General features: G+C 41.0%; 1 long non-coding RNA gene across 1 annotated transcript; it reads right to left on the bottom strand.

Moving 5' to 3' along the window:
- Positions 1-801: 801 nt before the first annotated feature.
- Positions 802-11109, bottom strand: LOC309573804. The gene is made up of 3 exons (XR_014226468.1): positions 10488-11109; positions 2697-2861; positions 802-1760 (listed from the first exon to the last, which is right to left on the bottom strand). It is a non-coding gene; the product is annotated as an uncharacterized lncRNA (long non-coding RNA).
- Between the last annotated feature and the right edge of the window lie 9695 nt (positions 11110-20804).

Genomic DNA, 20804 nt, shown 5'->3' with positions numbered 1-20804 from the left:
GCCTTTTGTACAATTTATTTGACAATGACCTTAGTTCAAACAGTAGGAAACCTTCTCTAGATGAGGTTTTTTGGAGATCCACATCCATCTGAGCTGTTAAAAACACGTAGCATAGGGGGTAGTCTTAGTGTTGCCTTTCCTTTCTCTCCTGGACTGGCAAATACGTCATACCCAAATCCAGCCACCACTGATGAAGATCTCCAAGCTGTACCAGCTGCCAGGCTGCAGCCGTGTTTCCCTCATCCACTCCTTTGTGTTACTCGCCACACACCATGTCGACGGCAGATGCAGCCTCCAGGAGCCTAATCTGCCAAACCCTGGAACACCTCAGGCCTGGCTTCCTTTTGCAGATCCACTCCTGCAGACCGCTTCTTGTAAACTGAATGGATTTACAAGTGCTCTACAATTTCTCCTTCCTCACCCCATTCCACATTTCCCAACCTTTGCCTGCTTCAGAGTTTGGAAAGAGCTCATGTAAGGTGCCACCTCAATTGTAACAGGTAAGCAATACCCTGAGTGTTTCACCTTGAGGCCACAACCTGACCATGGTGCCATTTGAGTGCAGTTACAAGCACTACTGTCACCTCGAAGCTCTCATTTACAAACAAGATGCATTTGCATGACATCAACTACCTGATGCAAAGAACTGTGCGTTCTCAGATACCCGAGGTTGCACTTTATGACTTTTCATCTATGGTAAGGGGAACAAGACCAAAGAAATTAATTGAAAATTTGCTGTGATAGGTTTATCCCTTTTATTAGTTTAATAAAAATAAACGTTTGTTACATTTCCTGTTATTAAATACATATACACAAAATAGTTTTTCACTTAAAAATACATAATTAATAGAAATCAAAGGCTTCTGTTCATATCTACTTGTGGAAAACAATTAAATTCATATTGAGATTCAAATTTCCTTGGATTCAATAATACACTGTCTGCACTCATGTCAGTTAAAGGCATGAAACTATCATACACTTTGCAATGAAAAATTAGTCAAGTCACTGTCTTATTGGCTGACCTATAACTTTACAGTTGATTTTTAAAAATTAATCGTTATCATAAGCATGTATCAGACCTAATAGGAGGCCACATGTCACAGGATTTGGCTCTATTTCACAACAGGAAACATCCATCCTTCTATTCCCATGGTAAATGAGTTAATTTTTTTTCTTTTGTCAGTCACTCATGAAGATCCAGCTCTCACCAAGTTTTCTTCCTGCATTTTTCCCAAGACAGCCCACCTGTTGCTTACTGGACACCATTTTTAGAGTAGTGCGATATGCTAGGGCTAACTCCTGCACTCATCACACAAGGAAAATCCTCATAGGCCTCACCAAGCGTGTAGTTGACCTAACACCCTCCAAAGACAGGACTTCAATTACAAATAAGTGCAAAATACTGGAATAAGTTTCCTCTTGTTCCATACCAGCCTTTCCTTAATTTGTAAACCTATTTTAATCTGCATAGAGAATCCTGGCACTTTTGCATAAACACTTGCGTGTTGGAAAGAAACTACTGTTACAGCAAATGAAAAGAACAGAGGTAATGAGAGGCAGGTTGAGTGCCACCCCTCATTGGAACCACAGTGCAATTGTAAATTATTAGAATGAATGTGCATGCTGTGGCTACATCACACTATTTTCTTCTAGCGGCTGTCAAGGCAGTTCTCAACAGTTCCATTTTTGCAGAATAAATGACTCACTACTGATCCTCACTCTTTTGTCTTCCAGAGGACAGGTGGATATGGCACAAGCATCTGGAAAAAGAAAAGGTAGAAAAGAGATCTACTACGAAGAGAGAAAAGAGATCTACTACAAGTCAAAGACAACACAAGAGCTGAACCAAAGGATGGAAGGTAACAGTATGGTCACCAGAGTCACCAAGTATTGACAACAGAAGAGGACTGGGCAGCTGGACAGTTCATGTAGAGGTTGGAGGAAAAGAGATGAGTGTTGGGCAACCTGCTGAAGGGAGCAGGCAACTTCCTACTGGACATTCATGTAAGCTGCACTGCAGCTACCAAGGGGATGCTGCCAATTACAAATGGGTCAGATATTGGGAAGTAAGTACGTGGGTGCTATGAAAGATTTGTTGTCTTTGTCAGAGTCTACCCATCTTTTATTATAACATCTCCTGCCCACTGCACTGCAGCTGTGCTGCTCCTGAGACCTCTTGTCTGAACAACCTTCTTGTTGTGGGTCAGGACAGAACCTGCCCCACTGTTCTCTCAGGGGGACTGATAAACCCCTTGACAGAGAAGCACAGACACAGCAAGGCAGTCCTCTAGTTTTCTGTGTTAAAAAAATAATACTGGTTATTCAACAGTGTTGCTATTTTTTATCCTACTCGGCTCAGAGAGAAAGGCAGTCCTCTGAGAGGCTTACAGTCTACATTTAGAAGAAGATGAGTCACAGGCAGGGAAAGGGACTCACTGGAAGGGAAAGAATTATAGAAAGGTCAAGTGAGGGGTTTTGGATCTCTTGCTTATGGGCATCACACATTCCTGAGCAACAGGCATAACCTCCTTTCCAGGGTTAATCCCAGTATTCTCATGAGCTTTGCAGGTCTGTTCCCATTTGCCGTAAACTGCTGCAAATCCCAAAGGAGCACCCAGTCGGCTGAGCTGATGGAACAGACAGACATTTTGAGTATACTCACACATCAACATGCATACACATGTATATGAGGATACCTTGCCAAGGCCCCAGAGATCCCTATTTCCACAGCCTCTTTCATCAGTTCAGGCGTGTAGTCAGTTCCAGATGACTGCAGATGCAATCTGGGTCAGGGCAGTGATGCAAGCCTCAGTCAACCCACAGCTTGGCTACATTGCTCCATCATATGGATCGTGGCCAAGCTGTACAGCAGATCACAAGAGAGACAAAAGAGAAGTCTTTAGCAAAGCTAAAGGAATAGAGACCTGCATGACTAAAAAATGCAACAATAAGGAATAAAAAATAAGGATATAGAACTACACAGAGGATGACATCAAAAAGGAGACAAAGAAAACAAAAATATAGCACAGGAGCAATAAAACACAATAAAAAGGTGATAAAAGAGCACCCAATAAGAAGAAACATTCAATTTTTATTATGAAGCTTTTCTATGACATTGCTGCCACAAGTACCTCAAGCAATCACGCATCTCAGTGAAACCACGTTCCCCTGTCTCACACACACATCCTCCCTCCTGCCCTGCTCTCTCGGTACCTGAGGAAAACTCCTCTCACTACAAGCCCACAGGTGAGAACCAAGACAGTCACTCACTGTCCCCACAGTGAGACCTGTGGCTTGGGGGTCTCGGCACTAGGGGGGCCTCAGCACTGGGATCCACTCCTCATCCCAGCCTGCCCAATGCAGCCAGAAGTGCCATCTGCTCTGCAGCAACCCTGAGAGAGGGAAGGGGGACTGCTGGTTATCTGTGATGTGTCACATTTTTTCCTGCCACTGAGCAGTGTAGTCATTTGTTTCATTAAATGGCATTCTTGTACCCAGCACTAATTTTATCCCTTTACAAATATGTTTTTCACTCTAGCAACTCAAGAGCAGCTCTCCCCCCGTACAGTCATTCTGCTCTCATGCCTCTCTCACCATTACTCACCCTTATTGCAGTGAGGCCAGATTCAATAAAGGGCCTGGCTGCTGTGGTGCTGAGCACTGCAGTGTGTCTTTGCCTAAATCCACAGCCCCAAATTATGACACCCTGTCCCAGTGCACACTGAAGGCAAAAATTAAAATACCTAAGAATGTAATCTTCATTGTCCATCTGTTAAGATCCCTACAAGAACCATTCAGACATGCCAACAAATCTCTCAAGACACCTCATCAACTGTTGAGTTGATTGTAATGCTGGGGTGAGGCAAGATACCTTGTGTGGAATTCCAGATCCTCAGCCTTTCCTTAGGCACCTACTCCATCTCCATGCAGAGGTCATAGTACCCCTTTGAGTCCATACACTGTCTAGCACTCACCCAAGAATTCAGGTTTCCCTCCTCTGCCTGAAAGAGCAGTAAAGTGCTTTAACAGCATGGCACAGGTGTGCTGGGTGAGGTGATTTTTGGTTGCAGCTGTTGCACAGCACACAGAAACATTGTATCATAGAACCATAGAATGGCCTGGGTTGGAAGGGACCTTAAAGATCATCCACTTTCAACTCTCTTGCCATGGGCAAGGATGCCTTTCACAAGGCCAGGTTTCTCAGAGCCCCATCCAAGATGGCCTTAAACCCTCACAGGGATGGGGTATCCACAGCTTGCCTGGGCAACCTGTTTCAGTGCCTCACCACCCTCAGTAAAGAATTTCTTCTTGGTAACTGTTTTTCTTTCAGCTGTAATGATGGGAAGGAAAGCCAATGGGACTGGAGGGGCTAGGGCAGACATTCTCAGCCCCATCCTGTGCACACATCTTAAGCACGTGTTAAAGTGGTGTATTTGGGCAATTCTGGAAGCAGGTATTTATGTAACCCTCCTCCCTCCTGGCAAGCTACACATGAAGCAGGTGCTGGGGGATCCATGGTTCAGACTTGGGCCTTGCCAGCTGGCTCGCGCTGTCAGCTCCTACAGTACAGGACTCCTGTGGGCCTAGCATAAGGCACCTCGAGCTGATCGGCCCTGCTCTGCAGAGCTTCAGGAGCAAAGGAGCCAGAGAACAGCAGGCTGAGAGAAAGGGATGGAACTGGTAACATTAAGTGCCATAATAAATAACCAACTAAGCACTAATTTTGACTGATGTGTCACTCATCTGCAATTGCACACTTTTGAGCATAGTTTCTATGAGAAGGGCAGAAACCTGCAAACACAAGGCAGCTGTGGAACACAAGTCTTAGCTTTGAAACCGAGTCATTCGGGCATTTTAAGTTACCACACTGTGTAGCAGCTATACACTCCTTGTTTCTCAAATAAACCCCGGGCATCAGCAACCTGTCCTGCTTCAGGGAATACAGTCCCAAATTTCTCAACAACAAAACACTCCAGGCAAATGTAGCAATGGAAGACAAACAGAGCCTAAAGCCAAACAGCAGCTGGCATATCAACTAGTTGAGTCTGTAGATTGCAAATTTAACGTGTCATGCAGGTGTTTGCAGCTCTTTATGAGAAGCTCTGCTCAGTTTCCCTTACAAACAGGAAAAAATACAAATGACACTACAAACTTCTAGTACTTGATACAGGGAATTTTCACTTTTACCTACTATGGATTGACAAGTGTAAAATCCTGTAAAATCCTGTAAAATCTCAAAATTCCTCTTTTTGTTGCCACTCCCTATTTAGAGTTTTCAGAAGTGATTGCAATGGGGAGCTCCAGATCCTCTCATTGTGCAAACCAAGGAAAGGCTTAGTAGGACATGCATGCAAAGTGAGGGCTGGGTTTTATAATCACCAGCAGCATTGGAAATCAAGTACTACTCAAAAAAAAAAAATTCTAATAGTTGTGCATGCAGCAAATCCAAGCGAAGCATGTTTTTACTGGAGAAATAATATGGCAACAGATTAACCTTTTTCAATCCTACAACCCACTGAAATATATTGATTTTGAGCTGAAAATATCATCTGTAGAAATGAAATGCTGTGTACTCATTGTTTAATTCTTGATGTCTCTTTTGCCTAGTTTTGTACCTGTAGAAAAGGGATACAGATACTTGTCCACACAAAATGAACAAAGTTCAGGAATGAATGTCCTTCACACCACTGCTAACACTCAGTGTCATCTTGCATGATACATTCACTTTCAGACCCAGATGATGGACTACATTTGCTAATAAATCTCTCCCTTCTCATCCTTTTTAAAAAATCTGTAGTCCTCAAGTGTCTCCTTAAAGATCCACATGCCAGACACTTCAGGTGCCCCTACCAAAAGCCGGTACTTGTAGAAGACTTTGTCTTGGCCACTCCCAGTATTTCACAAACATGAATGCCATTTTGAATGCTTATTAAGCACAATGTATCATTCCTAGAGGAAATGAGAGGGCAGAAGGCAGCTAGGACCCTACCAGGGACAAAAGGTGAGAGCAAAAAAAGGATCTCAGACTGCTATCTATCTTTAAAACCCAATTATGCATCTGTATATTTTTCATCACATTATCCATACTTCTTTAAAATGTTTGGCTTGCAGACTTCCTAAAGAGTTCTGCCATTATAGTTTCAATGATGAAAGCTGCCATTTCAAAACCACCATTGTTTAAAAACAAAGTAGGACCAAAGACACCATAATAATGTTTCCACCCAGAAAGCCATCTATTCAAGGTGTGTAAAACACTATCCCCCTCTGGAGACTTCAACGGAAATCTGAAGATTTACAGCAGCAATGACCTGGCTCCAAAGTATTCCAACAAAAAAATAATGAAAACCAACCCAAAACCCATTGCTGCAGGCTGCAGTGAACCCTCCCTTCTTGACTCTACTGCTACCAAACCAAGCCCTGGCACACTTTGATTTTGTTCAGTGTGTAGGTTCCCAGTCCATCCCAGTACATATTGATCCTCTGTCACTTCTACTCATCAGCCAGCACCTGCAGCAAAGCAGATGTATGTCTACATATACATGTGTATGAGCATATACGTGTACACATTTCCTCCAGACTTGGTTACATAAAACCAGCCAAAGAATGGATTTGGCCTACTCTTAGTGACAGCAGTTAACACCTTAATTTTGTTTAATACTAAAATATGAGCTGTTTTGCTTTTGTTATTGAGTCACACAATGTCATTATCAGTTTTATCACATGAATGCTGCTCACTTCCATGACTTTGCTCCCCCAATCAGTGTTATTTCAAAAGGCAAAATACAGCACAAGAGGACTAGAAACAAGTGGCACCAGTGGAAGTGCCTTTTTTTATGGCAGAAAGCCTTGTAGGATGACATGGGCAAATCAGGTCAGAAAATTTTCCTTTGTTGAAGGCCTAACACAGTGTTCCTACCATTTCAACGGGAAGTCCACGACTTCCTTCCAATTCAAAAAGGTCAAAAAAAGAACAAGAGAAAGAACCTGCTATGAATAGGAATTTTTCTCCTTAAAGAATCAGACTCATGATGGAAGAGGAAAATAGTTTTCAGGAATCTGGGTTAAATAACAAGCGAGTATGTTTCATTCCACACTCATACCATCACTTTATGGTAACACTTCTGCCCTATAAGCTTCAAGATAAATGTCTGTAGCTCAAATCCCACTTTAAAGAAAAAAAGTACAAGTAACCATTTAGAAATAATACATTTTTTTTGTCTTTCTTCCTAGTCTTTCGTACTGTCTCATACTAAATGAGCCTTCCATTTTCATGACTTGTTCACCTCTAGGCATATGAAGGAAGTTTAATTCTTATAATCCATTCACTTCTTTGCTTCAGCAACTACTGAAAGTGCCACTGGTAGCACTTAATGCATAAGTTGATGATTGGATTGATTCTACCACTTTGTTTTCTGTTGACTACTGAACAGGAAGTTACCCCCTTAAAACATATTATTTCCCTTTGAATAACCTGCTACAGCTGTGGACTGAAAAATAAAATTAAAATGGATGACTGAGTAATGATTGCTTAACTCTCTGCCCTGTGGAGATTTCCCAAAAGCCAAAAAGCCAAGTAAAAATCTAAACTGTCTGCCTCGAGGACAGCAGCCTTGCTGAAAAGCAATGTTCTTTAATCTTTAGGTTCTTCTGTTAATTCCTCAGTACTGCACTAAGTGCTGTATGTAAAAACTATGCCGTTCAAAAGGCAGGAAAAAAAGACACAAGGTCTCAGGTAACATCCCAAGGAAGCTGATTATACATACATTTTAGAATGCAACATTGCCTTGGCCTAGATGGCTAAAAGCTTACCTAAAAATTGTTCCATGAAGACTCCTACAAGTAACCCATCCAGGCACAAGAACTCAGGTAGCACTGCATGAATTCACCGTCAGCCATAGTGTCCAAACCAAACACACAGTTCATTCGCAGCAAACACAACCAAACTACTCTGCTGCTATTAAGGGGCATATTAAAAGGAAATTAATAAGACAAAAAACAGCAGCACTTAAAAAATGTAAATGAACATATCCATCTCAGAATCCATTTTACTGATACACAACAATGCAGTATTATGCGAGGGGATATCCAGGGCTCCTGATTCATATTCCCCACTACTATGCAGAACTCAACACTGATGTGCTTTCCTGGATATATCAAACTTCCCTTTAAAAGAAATTTATACTTCTTTCTCATTTGAAACTGCTCCAGAATATCATTAGTCTGATAGTTAAGAGCTCTTCCTGCAATTTCCAGCAAAGTCTACCCATTATCCCTTTTACACACATTTGTTTTGCTCTATTCTAATCTTGAGCTCATATAATTATTCTCCTTCCTTATATAACAGTGTAATTGTCACTTCTGTGTCTTTCTGTTAAGCCTCTCTACTCCTCTTAACATCCATGTGGTCCTTTTCTGCATCTGTTCCATCCATCTGTTTGAACCCATTTATCTGAATGTGGGTGATAGTTGGGCTCCAGATAAGGTCTTACTAATGCCATATACTTTGACAGTAATATTCTCTATACATCCAGGAAATCCATCCCTTAACACTTTCTTAAAAATTTTACTTTCTCAACCATGCCACATGCTATCATTCTGCTGATATTATTACGCCAACTACCAACCTGTCACTGAAGTGATGAACTCTTCTAGAAAAATTGTGATCAGTTTCTATTCACATCACTAAATCTCATCTAATTCTATTAATCTCAGTTTTGACTCATCTTGTCAGCACATGGATATTCTAATCCTCCTCTCTATCAATACAGTCCACCGGTTTTGTGTCATAAGATTTTATGACACTAGTGTCACTAAGGAAAGAATTCCAATAGTCTTCGGAAACTCCAGTTTGCAGCCTTCTTTCCAGCAGCACAGTCTCTCTCCACCTACTATCTGTCAGTTCATTCCAAAGTCACCTTACAGTGCAATTAATCCAAATTTTCTCCATTTTACATGATTTCCTCACATGGTACACTATCAAAATTTCCTCACAATGAAACATAAGGTAAAGAGATAGTCTTGCACAGTCTTTTTTTACTAAAGCTGTACTGCATTTCATCCCACCTTTAATTTCTCTGTGATCTTATTTTGGCCTTCAAAAATTGTCCTACTGTTAAGTGTACAAGGGCTGCCAGATTAGATAATCTCTATTATTAATCTTGTCTTTCCTTTGGGTACCCTCAACTATTTGACCCCTTTACCTGTAGCTTCCACTGCTAATACAGTACAGTATTTGCAGGTAGATTATACATTTTTGGAAAGGGGATGTATTATTTTTCTTGTGCTAAAGCACAATCACAGTGCTAATGCATTGCCACTGGAGTAAGAAAACAGAATCCAGGAAAACCTACTATTGCAAAACTGGAAAAGCACTGCTTAGAATGGGAACAGAGTAGGCCATACACTAGTAAGTTTAAAGCACATTACAATAGATTACTCATATTTTCCTTGCCTTGACCTTTTCTGTTTCATTTTGTTCTGAACTTGCTGATTTTGTATCTCAAGCCATCTTCAACAGCTTCACGCTGCAAGTCCAAACCACCAGGGGTTATAAAGCTGGCACTTAAGGCATTTATCCCTTTTCTGTGGCTACCCAGCATTTTCTTTTACAAGCAAAACAACATTTTTTTCTTCACTAGAACAATACCTTCCCTTGGAAAAACCCATATATTTCACTTCTTTGTTTTCTTTCTTCTGAGAACCATCTATGTGTACTTTAAGAACTGCATTTCAGGTGATATCACTGGCAAAATCTGATATGCTTTCTAACACAAAAAATGTTTGTAGAGCTCCTCACATACCTCTCGAAGAAAATGAGCAACAGAAAACAAGCCTACTGTGGCATATTTCCTTTTTTGTTGTTGTTTGACTGCAACAGTGTAATTTTCTTTGCACTTTATTTATTAGTTAACAAATAAATTAGTCTTCTTCTGAATCTCAAGAGGATTACTATTAGCAAGGAAAATAACCTAACAAGAATCTTTCCATTCCCAAGAGAAGTTTAAGCATGCTCAGCCCCAAGTTCAGATGACTGCGGATGCATGACACCACTATCTTTCAAGATCTGCTTCCAAAACGTAAGGAGGAAAAGATAAAAACACAAACAAAACTTACTAAATTCACTTCAGACCTATTTATTATTTGTCATTCCTTTGATACACGGAGCGTATTATCTCTAGTTAATTAACAAGTGACTTTAAAACATTAGAAGGTTTAACAAGAGCTGACTTTGCACTACTGGCATGAATTAAATTAACACGTAGTACATTTCCTCCTTTCTCTTCCCTCCCCGCTTTGTCCGGAGAAAAAACACCCCTCTATCAGGTAAACTAGGAAGTCCTGTTTGCTTCCTGGGCTTGTCCCGTAACTTCAAAGCACTTCAGCATCTTCACGCATCGTAATTCCTCCACTTCACACTTTAAAACTCAAAGAAAAAAACCCGCAACTTGCAGATAAAAGCATTCGATCCCGTGCTGCCACGTGCCAACCTTTGCTATCCGCGCAAGCTGAGCGGCGGAGGCCGCAGGAAGGCATCTATCTGCTCTCGGGTTCGGTGCAGAGCTCAGCACAAAGTGGAAGCAAAGCTCCGCACACGCAGTGAGCTTGTGAGCCGCTGTCGCTCCGGGGCCCCGAGCAGCCACAGGTGCGGCGGGGCGGCAGGAGCCCCAGAGCCAGCGCGGACGAGCCGCCCGTGTGGTTTAACCAAAGCAAATCCCTCTCGGGAGGACGCGGCCGCAGGCGAGCCCTGCCGGACCGCGCTGATGCCCCACGGCCCGGCCCGGGCGCGGAGCCGCGGGCAGCGAGCGGCACCGGGAGGCCCCGGCACCGCCGATACCGGGCCTGGCCAGGGCTGGCCGGGCGCCCCGGCACCACCGGCTCCAGGGCGAAGGGGCAAAAGCGGCACCGAACTGCGGGCGCCCGAGGCATGCACCCGGCCGGGCCGCGCCCCGAGGCCGCTGCTCAGGGCGTGGGGATAACGCCTGCGCTCGCCGAGACCCCCGGCCGGGCACGGGCCGGCCCAGCGCGGCGGCTGAGCGCGGCCGGGCCGCGCCTGACCTCCGGCCGACGGGACAGCTGCGACCCCGGCACCCCAGAGCAGGCGGGCGCCGTCACGGCCGCTGCCGGCGAATCCCGGCCGCGACTCGCGGCAGCTCCCGTCATGCCGCGGCGCCTACAAGTCCCGCCGGCCCCCGCGGCCCCGCCGTCGTTAACCCTGTGCGGCGCAGAGGCGCCTCCGCCGGCCCGCCCGGCCCCCCCTTCGCCGCTGCCCGGCGGGTCCTGCCCGGGACCCCGGCCCGGCTCCTCCGCGGCCCCCGAGGAAGAGGCGCCCCGGCCCGGCCCGCCGGCGGAGCTCGCTCCGAGCGGCCCAGCCCGGCCCGGCCCGGCTCAGCGGCGGGCCCCGGGCCGCTGATAGTGTGGCGGGTTTCTGTACTCCCGTGGTATGGTTTCTGGTCCCAGCCCCAACTGTTCGTAACTGGCATTAACTGCACGCTCCCTGCGAGATAATAAAAAGCAGGTGAAATATCTTATTCAAGCCGGTGGGGCTTTAAAAAATTTATTTATTTGTGTTTGAGAAGGCAAATTGTAATAAGCAAATTAACTCAAAAATAGCTTTACAACCCCCAGAAAACTTTGGGACAAAGTTACTAGGAAATGCTGGGTAATCCTGTAGTGAAACTAATGTGAAAATCAGTCACACACGCACGTTCTGCCCTCCTTCCCATACACTCTTCATACAGGTGCTCAGTATACGTATGGCTAACACATACAGCACTTTTTCAGCTTTTTAAGCAACTCTCTTAAAATAAGTAGCAAACAATGTACATGCAACTACCCTGCTGGGAACTAAAAAATAACCCGGAGAGTCAGAATCCATTTATAAAGTAAGTGAGGGACAGGGGCAAATAACACATGTTCAGGCAGAAGCAGCACCTCAGAGTAAAACCCTCTGAGTCTCACCCGGCCCCCCTGCACAGCTCAGCATCGCACCCCGAAACATCCCCCCCCCCCACACACACACACAGAGCTCATCCCCTATATTTCTATTTTATTTGCAATACTTTTTTTTTATGACAGCCTTATGCAGGAAATACAAGTCAAATAGCTCTAATTTGTAGTGCTACAGACTGTAACGTGCTCAGACGTGTAACTGCCTGACAGACTACACAGAAATCTGGCTTAGGCTCCAACCTCTGAAACAAATGCAAATATCCAGAAACATTCTGCTATTTCTCCAAAATTAAATTACAAGTAAAACAAACCTACTGTCAGAGTTTTCATACAAATACGTCTTAAAAAAAAAAAAATCACTACAAATTTATTATTTATTTCAAACTATAAACAACACAGAGAAAAGAAACACATATACGTTTTCCTTTTTAGAAAAAAAAAACCAACTTAGCTATGAGAAAAGCATACACTTAGCTCCTTTCTTTTTAAGTTCATTTTTTAATACCCTGCCCCTTAAATCAGCCTACAAGCCCATAGATTTATCTAGAGAAAACACAATTGGAAAACCTTTTTATGTTGCACTGTTTTTGGACACTTACAGGAAGTTTTTAAAGACAATTCACAGCCACGCTATTTCAAACAGCACAAATACAATTATTTAGAATTTATTCTTTATTGTAGCAATTTTTACTTTGGTATGTTTTTCAGAATTTCCTGGGAAAACACAATCAGTTCCCATCTAGCTTAGCGCACCTACACTGTTACCCCTTTCTCTACATTTTTTCTTTACAAATCAACCACAAACATTTTATAAGTGTTTACATATATTTAATAAAGTAAGAAGAAGGACAATACCACAAGAGAACTGCTCAAAACCAAACTGAAGGTGTAAATGACCTCCTGCCATGTTCCAGACGTACCTACAAAATCCCTGCTCATTGGTACAGGATTATACATTCCATTATAAGTTCAGCCTTTTTATATTTTGTACTATTTTAACACCCTAAATTTATAGATTTTTAAAATTGGCATGTTAAAAGGGCTTTATTTAAGAATTTCAATGAAAATAGTGTTATGTTTTGTCATATTACCATAATCCTTCTTTTTAAATCACTTAGAATTTCAGTATAACCTAATTAAGTAATTTTAAGTAAGTCTTAACCCAAATACATAGATCTAATAAAAATGTATTTTGCAAACAGGGAAAATAGACTTCTAAAATGGATTCCTCAGGTATGAACAAAGATGCTGAAACATTTCCTCCCCACAAACTTTGAGATATGAACTATTTCACAGCACTTACATTTAAAACCAAAATACTTATAAGAAAACAAATTTCACCAAATATCTAGCATAATGTTTCATTCCAATTGTATTTATTTATTCCTTTTATATTTGAAAAAAATCTTTCTATTTTCCTTGCCAAAAAGGAGAGAGAATAGGGGAAGAAAAATACTCCAAAATCCTAACTACCTATCTGCACATACTATTTATTTCAAAACTCTTCTAACAGCAGTTTATACTTTATTTTAGATAATGTATATTATTTTGCCTGTAGAAATATTATTATTTAGATTCCTGCCTTTTCAAAGGCTACAGAACAACATTATAGATTTTAGAAACTTCTAATCATTTTTAATCTCTCACTTTTTTTCAATGCTACAAACATCCCACTTGGTAAATAGAATTTACATTTCTCTCTTGTCTATATTATCAGAGTTGAATCAACAATTCGAACCAGGAAGAACAAGTGATGTACCGTAACACAATAGCAACTCCAACACTTTAACACAGCTCCTCTATCTATTGGTGTATAAAAAGCTTACACAAAGTATAAAATATCTCAGAAATACAGACTCTCTCCTGATCAGAAAATTTTACTTATTGACTAATTTGACCTCAAGCAACTGCATTTTTCTCAAAAAGCATCCTATCTAGAGCTTTATGTCATTCACTGACTCTTGCTTAATTAACCAGCATGCTTTAAAACCAAGTCTCGGTCCTTCAACTTAATCAAAACAGACTACTTTTAATTGCTACCACATCAAATATATTTGTCAACACAATAAAACCACATTCAATTAGAAAGAATTATTTTTTTTAGCCCTGCCTTTGACCAACCAGAGATTGTAGCATCTACTTCCAGTTTATTAGCTATTCTAATATGAAGCAAACTGAAACATACAGCACAGTTCACAAATACATTGTTCTTTCTATAATATCTTATCATTTGCATCTTCTAATGGGAAAACCCAGTATACCACTGTCAGCAGTGCTGTTCTCCTGCAACCGATCAGACATCAGAAGGACTTGGCATTAACTTCCCTCCCTCACAACACTTTGCCTCCTCACCTCTCTCAAAATAAAACAAAAATATCTATGTTTGTCTGAAATGTCAATAAACTTCAAAATCTAAAAGGCCAAAAGGTCAGGTATTATTTAATCCGAACAGAAAAGTTATTTTTTATCTCTCTCTTGAAAGCCATCAGTAAGAGCGCGCTACCTGAGAAGTGATGCCCATGTCCCTCGGACGTCCATCCTTCTATCCCAGAACAGGGGCTGTGCCACGCTCTCTGTAACATAAGATGGAACACATTAGAATTATTGTATATCCAGGCACATTTTTGCACATTCAAATTATCTGGCCCTCAAAAAACTTTGTATCTTTTGGTCTGAAAAGCATTTTAAAAACTCTTACTACATTCTAATCTGAGTCCTCAAAATTAGTTTTGCTAAGTCGGGTATACGTGTCAAAAATTAGTGCCATACATTTTCAGCTGAAGTACCAGATTCCCCAGACATGGTTTTCCGTTCTTATAGGCCTCTATACTGCTGCATGCTCCATCTCATTAGCAACATTTAATCTGCAAGTGGTATGATCTTCTATTAAAAAAAAAAAAAAATTACATACATTGAAATTTTTTTTAAAGCCATTTACATGAGGGACAAAGTCCTGAGATAACTTCTTTCCACAGCAACTTTTCCCTCCTCCGCTTTAAAAGTTGAATACCCTCCCAGATAAATGTGGTCTTTGTTTTTCCCATTTTTCTGTGATTTTTATTATTTTGTACTTACTTGTGATGCTGCAGAATTTACACAGACCTGTAGTTTTGAGACTTCTATCTCCTCCCTCCACCTGCGAGGAAGATACCAGCTAAAATCACTGTCTATACACCATTTCCCCCCCCTTTTCCCTCCAAAATTTTCCAAACAAATGTGAGAGGGAAAAATGTTTAAGATAATGAGTTCAAATTCGGTGTGCTAAATTAAAAAATAAAAAACCACCTTGCTTCAGTTTGTCATTTAATAAGCATTATCAACACAAATCATGGTCAGAAAGCCTCAGCACTGTAGAGTGTAGTATTTATAACTAAACTGCCTTAAAAAAAAAAAAAAATCTGTCATCTCTTGCCCTTTTCCTTCCACATATTTACCCTCCTCATACTGCTTAGATCTACAGCAGACTATGGCCGCATATGTATTTTTCCACCCAATTTCCTAGACACTGACAAATGTGAACCAAAGAAGAATTTTGCACAATGTTAACTTATCTAAACCACTTATTTCCTCCATTCTCTCCTTTTGCCCATGGCATCCAGTGCTTTTTTTTACCGTCTGCTGTTGTTTTGTTTGGTAGTTCCCCAGTTTCCTGTACATTTGTCTCCTGCTGATCCTACTAGACCGGGCAGGAAGAACTGAATGTCTGTCTCTCCCCATTGCTACACTGCCTCTCAGTTTTTGGTGTTTTATTAATTAAACACATTTGACCATCATTTTGATATATTTTTAAAGGTACTTTTTCTTTCCTTTCTCTAGAAACTTGCTGATTACGGTCACCAATACTTTTGTAAAGCAAGGTCAATCCTGTCCTGCTCTAGTACATGCTTCTGTCAGAATATTAAGGGTACACAACTTAAAAGTCTGTCATGCAACGCATGCAAAAGGAAAATGCATGAGAAAGAAAAAGAGGGTAACATGTACAGATGCCCCTAAATATCATAAAGAAAAAAAAATAGAAATTTTTTATTGGTTCTGACTTTTTAAAGAGATACCATCATGAGAAAACACCTATCTTGGGGGAAATCTTTGTCTAGATCACTAGCAACACTTTTTCTCACTAATAAAAGTAAAGAAAATTTTAAAATTCAAATTTACTGTTAAGCATCAGCACTTTAGGATTTCTGCATTTCACTCAGCCTGGGGAGTGAGAGTTGCCTGTTGGTTTCACTTTTGTTCTCAGCTAGTTTCACTTTCACACACTGGCAGAATCTTTTATGTTTTCCATTCAGCAATGTTAAAGATGACATTTACATCTTTAAACAATCCTCATTACACTTTTAATACAAACAATTTGTGTCCTTCTACTTCCCAGGACTCTAAGAAAAAGTAATTTGGGAGCCTAAACATAATGGGCAGCATACTTCTAAAGGAGCAGCTTTCACCTGTCTCATGTTGGGTTGTAGTCTGCTCTTTCTTTCCCTGAAATCAATAGGAAATGTGCCATTCACTTCAGTGATAGCAGGATCAGGCCACTGGGTCTGTAATCTGCAACAAAAGAATGCCATATGCAGACCAATATATTCCTTATAACATACAATGTTTGCCTTTAATTATTTTCCTATGCAAACTCAAGGGGGAAAAAATGGTCCCTGCATTTACCTTTTTGTATGCTTTTAAATTAGCAATAAATACCCTTCTTGACAGAGGCCATACGAAATTAGAGGGCATATGTTCACTTTGGTTTGCATGGGGAAGGAAACACCATGTCTCCCTGCTACCAACTGCAGTAACTCTTTCTCCTCCTCGTGCCAAGCACAATCTATAAAAAGCACTCCAGCCCAGACAGAACCTTGCACCAGGACCTTGTTTAACTAAAGTTTCCAAAGCATACACTTTTGTAACCCTCATTTTTTCAGGATAAACCACAATGCTCTAAGCAACTAAACTATCAACATCAGGACAAAAACTGGCTTGCATTTATTTATTCCAAACCTGTATATTCCCTTTTAGATTACCTTCTCTATGGTACAGACTCCAAAACACAGCTGTGAACTCACATGCGTCTAGGCAAGCATATATATACACAACAGAATCTTCCTCTAGCTACCAAAGCACTGCAGGTTCTGCCTTTATAGACACAAGGGCTTCTGAGACATTGAAACTTAATGGAAAGACTTAGGTGTTTGTAGGAGCCATGCAACAATCACTTTTCAATGTCTTTCATAGAAATTTTGTGTCCCACAAGCGCACATAGAAATTGTCACTTCATAGAAATTGCTTACAGAAATTACTGTCATGTTTACATGCCAAAAGTTAAATACTAAAAGCTCACATATGCAACTCCTGTGAGAATACTTACATCATAGTTTTATTTACACTACTGTTTATTTCACCATATGAAATGGGAATAAAAGCGTGGAATTGCACATGTGATCATGTACCCATCCACTTCACATTTACGCACTTTTCTATCCCAATAATCTCTGGTAGTCTATATTTGACTTTTATTGTCACGTTACACGTCTAGACATGAGCAACTTCCACAGCATGACGTAGGACATATCCTGCTTTCTCTTTTCCTGGATATTACTACACAGAAGAAGAGTAACTGCTCTCTCAAAAAATTTGTCTCTGCCTTCCTTCTCAACCACCACTTCTCCTCTCCTATGCCCAGAAGACATTCTTTGTGTTTCCAAGGCCAGTTCAACATGAGACTAACACTAAATTTTGAGCATACAAACATACCCCATGTTCAGTGGGGTTATTCACTCATTTAGGTAAACCACACCTTAAGGTGCTTCAGTGCCATACAAAAACAGACCACTATGATCATCAGCATCACAGAAAACTCAGTTTACTGGAAAGCATGATCACAACACTGACTTTCACATATTCACAACACACTACATTTGCGTACCCAAGGTATCCACGTTCCTCTTAAGTGCCAAAATTCACTCTTTCCTAACAGCAACATCTATGACTTGTTTGTCCCTAATTTCTTAATGTCCAACCATGCTGTTGATAGAGTGTTTTGGTGCGAGGTGGCTATTACACAGATTTTACATCAGGCTTTCACCCACGGCTGCATCTGCCCCAGTAATAGTGTCCTGGGAGAAAGACACTGCTACTGCCAGCTTTCCTTGCATTAGCTTTTAGGGCAAAACCCCTGAATTGTATCAATTTTATTAATATATGATGAAGCTTACCTTAAGTGAACATTCATGAACCAGTACATATCTATCAATTAATGTTGGTGAAACCAGAGAAATAATTACAGGGAATACAATGGTCTGTTTCAAAACAGTTCCTTTAAAGGATGTGCTTCATAACTTAGCCTTGTTCTTAAATGATGTTCTTGGTGCACTCATACAAATTATTTCCTTCTGGAGCATTCTGGCCTATATTTTACCTGAATTTTATATAAATATTTGCTGCATATTTTTGTGTTTCTAAAACTAGAATAACCAGATAATTTTAGCTGTGTGATTGCCATTTATCTTTTGTCTTCCAATAATAAAGATATTAAGGCCTCACAGCAAGCATTTCAATGAACCCTTCGAAATAATGTGAGAGTGGCAGAAAGGCCAAAGACAGTTACATGGGAAAGACGATGGAAAGAGGGTTGCTGTTACTTCAAAGATACTTAATTTTATACTAATTTCTGAAGTGCAAAGAAGGGAACTCCCCATGAGGTGCCTTTCCTAGCCATGCCAGCAGTTTTGAAGGGTTCTGCAGTCTCTCCTTGGGGTTCCTAATGGAACCCTCTTCTGACAAGTTCTGCTGCAGTACAAGAGGTTATAACAAGGACAGTCTACTCTCTCCTTTTCCCTTCTGGAAACAAGGAGCAGAGCAACTATTAACAAATACTTGCTTGGGTATTTTTGTCTTGGAAGGCACCAGGCATAACACCTGGTGCTGTGTAATAGTCACATTATTCATAACCCTTGTAAGTGGAGAGTAACTGTCATGACAGATAGGTTAAACAGAGGAACAGAGATGTGAACAAGTCAAACAGTGTCTGGGACAGGTGAGGAGAGCACAGCCTAGGATCACTGACTTTTCACCTCGCTTTCACTCTAGTTCAGTCTCAAATACACCAGACTTTAGCTGTCTTTACTTCTTCCTGATCTTTAAGCAGTGCCCTGATCCTAACTCAATGGGGCAGTCACATAGGAGAGACCAAGATGAGCACAGCAATAACCAGGCTAGCTCCTGGGGATGGGAATCCATGGAAAGAATCCCAGTAGTGTTGGGACCTCTCCTTTGGCTTGTGAGTGAACAGCATCTTCCTATTTGCACAACAGGGTTATCTCAGAGATATAGTGAATATTACAACACACAGATTGTAAATGCTATCTGGCCCTATTTTAAACAACCAAGGTAACACAGCTTCATAGATTTCCAATAGTCTTTTGCAACTTCAACTAAAAATCAGCTGATCAAGAGATCTAAAACAGCAGACACACAACACTGGGAAAAAATGTTTTCATTCTTTCCTTAAAGTAAATATACCAACATCAAAACCTCTTCTATGGCCCATATCCTTTACCAAGAATAATTTTGTTTGTAGAGAAACAAGAGAGAAAGGTGACTGTAACTCAGGTGGTCACAGAGACTTTGCGCTGTTATGGAATTATGTAGGTCCTCTGCCACTATCAGCAGACCTTCTCTGCATCCAGGTTAAACAAACCTGCTTTCTGTCACTTTCTAAAACTGGGCTGTTGGGGAATTCATCACTCAATGGGAACTTTGCCTCTGCTAAACAATTATTTCTCAAACCATGGCTTGCCAAAGGACAACAATATTCACAGTGTTAAAAAAACCAAAGTTTGTCAGCAGGATCTCAGTTTCGAAGCTGGGGACTGAGAAGCTCCTGCAAGTAGGAGCTTCTAGGGTAGCCACTGATCTACCAGCTACCTTGGCTTGCTGTCAGTAAGTGCAGTCTCCCTGAAAAAGTGACTTTTCAGGCAGCAATTACAAAAAATTATCATCAAAAAAGGGAAGAATTCAAGAAAATAACAGGGAGAGAGGTGAATCAAAAGAAAATCACAGATTCAGAAAGTTTAATAAACACTGTACTAAAGGACATAATGACATTGCATATAATAGACTGCAAAATAAGGAAGTGCATATACTGCCTGCTAACAAGAAAAGGAACTGCACCACAGGTTACCTCCCTATGAGATTAAAAGAAAGATACATAAAACTTTCCCTGATGATGGGCTGACTGGTAGCAGATTTATCAGACTTGATCAATTCACAGCACATAATTTAGTGACTACCTTTTTGCCACATATCCAGTATCCTTCCACGATTAAAAAGTAGGGCACGATCCTCACAGCCCAAAAGCATTGGTCCTTCTGAATGAGATAGTAGTGGATGAATGGGAAAGAACAACACATCACTCAGCTGGAAAAAGTGCTCAGCATGTCTAAAAATCCTGTGGACTTCAACTGTCCCAAAACATATTGTTACTTTTGTAACTTTTGGGTTGTATGCAGATAGCTGATGAGCTTGCTCTATCTCCCTCTGCCATTTTCAAGGGCTTCAGCTATGAAAACAACTTATTGCCAAACAGCCCTTCTGTTTTCCTGTTCTTAGACCAGCTTTGTCTAGGACCAGCTCCCAAGTCCTTTCCCAACTCTTGCTTGGAGAAGATGGTGTGTGATTTCTCCCACAGCAAATCTTAAATAATATATTTGACCTATATTCTACATGTTTGTACATATATTCTACATGGAAATATATTTCTACATTTTCTTTTTAAAAATTATTCTAGGGCACCTAGGCAAATGGCATTCAAATCAGTTAATATTAAGCTTTTTGCAAAGGATAAAAGACCCCTTACTTCTCCC

Source organism: Coloeus monedula (assembly GCF_965178545.1).
Source record: "Coloeus monedula genome assembly, chromosome: 6".
Classification (NCBI taxonomy): Eukaryota; Metazoa; Chordata; class Aves; order Passeriformes; family Corvidae; genus Coloeus; species Coloeus monedula.
Note: the sequence above shows the minus strand (reverse complement) of the source record. Positions and strands in the feature narration are given on the sequence as shown.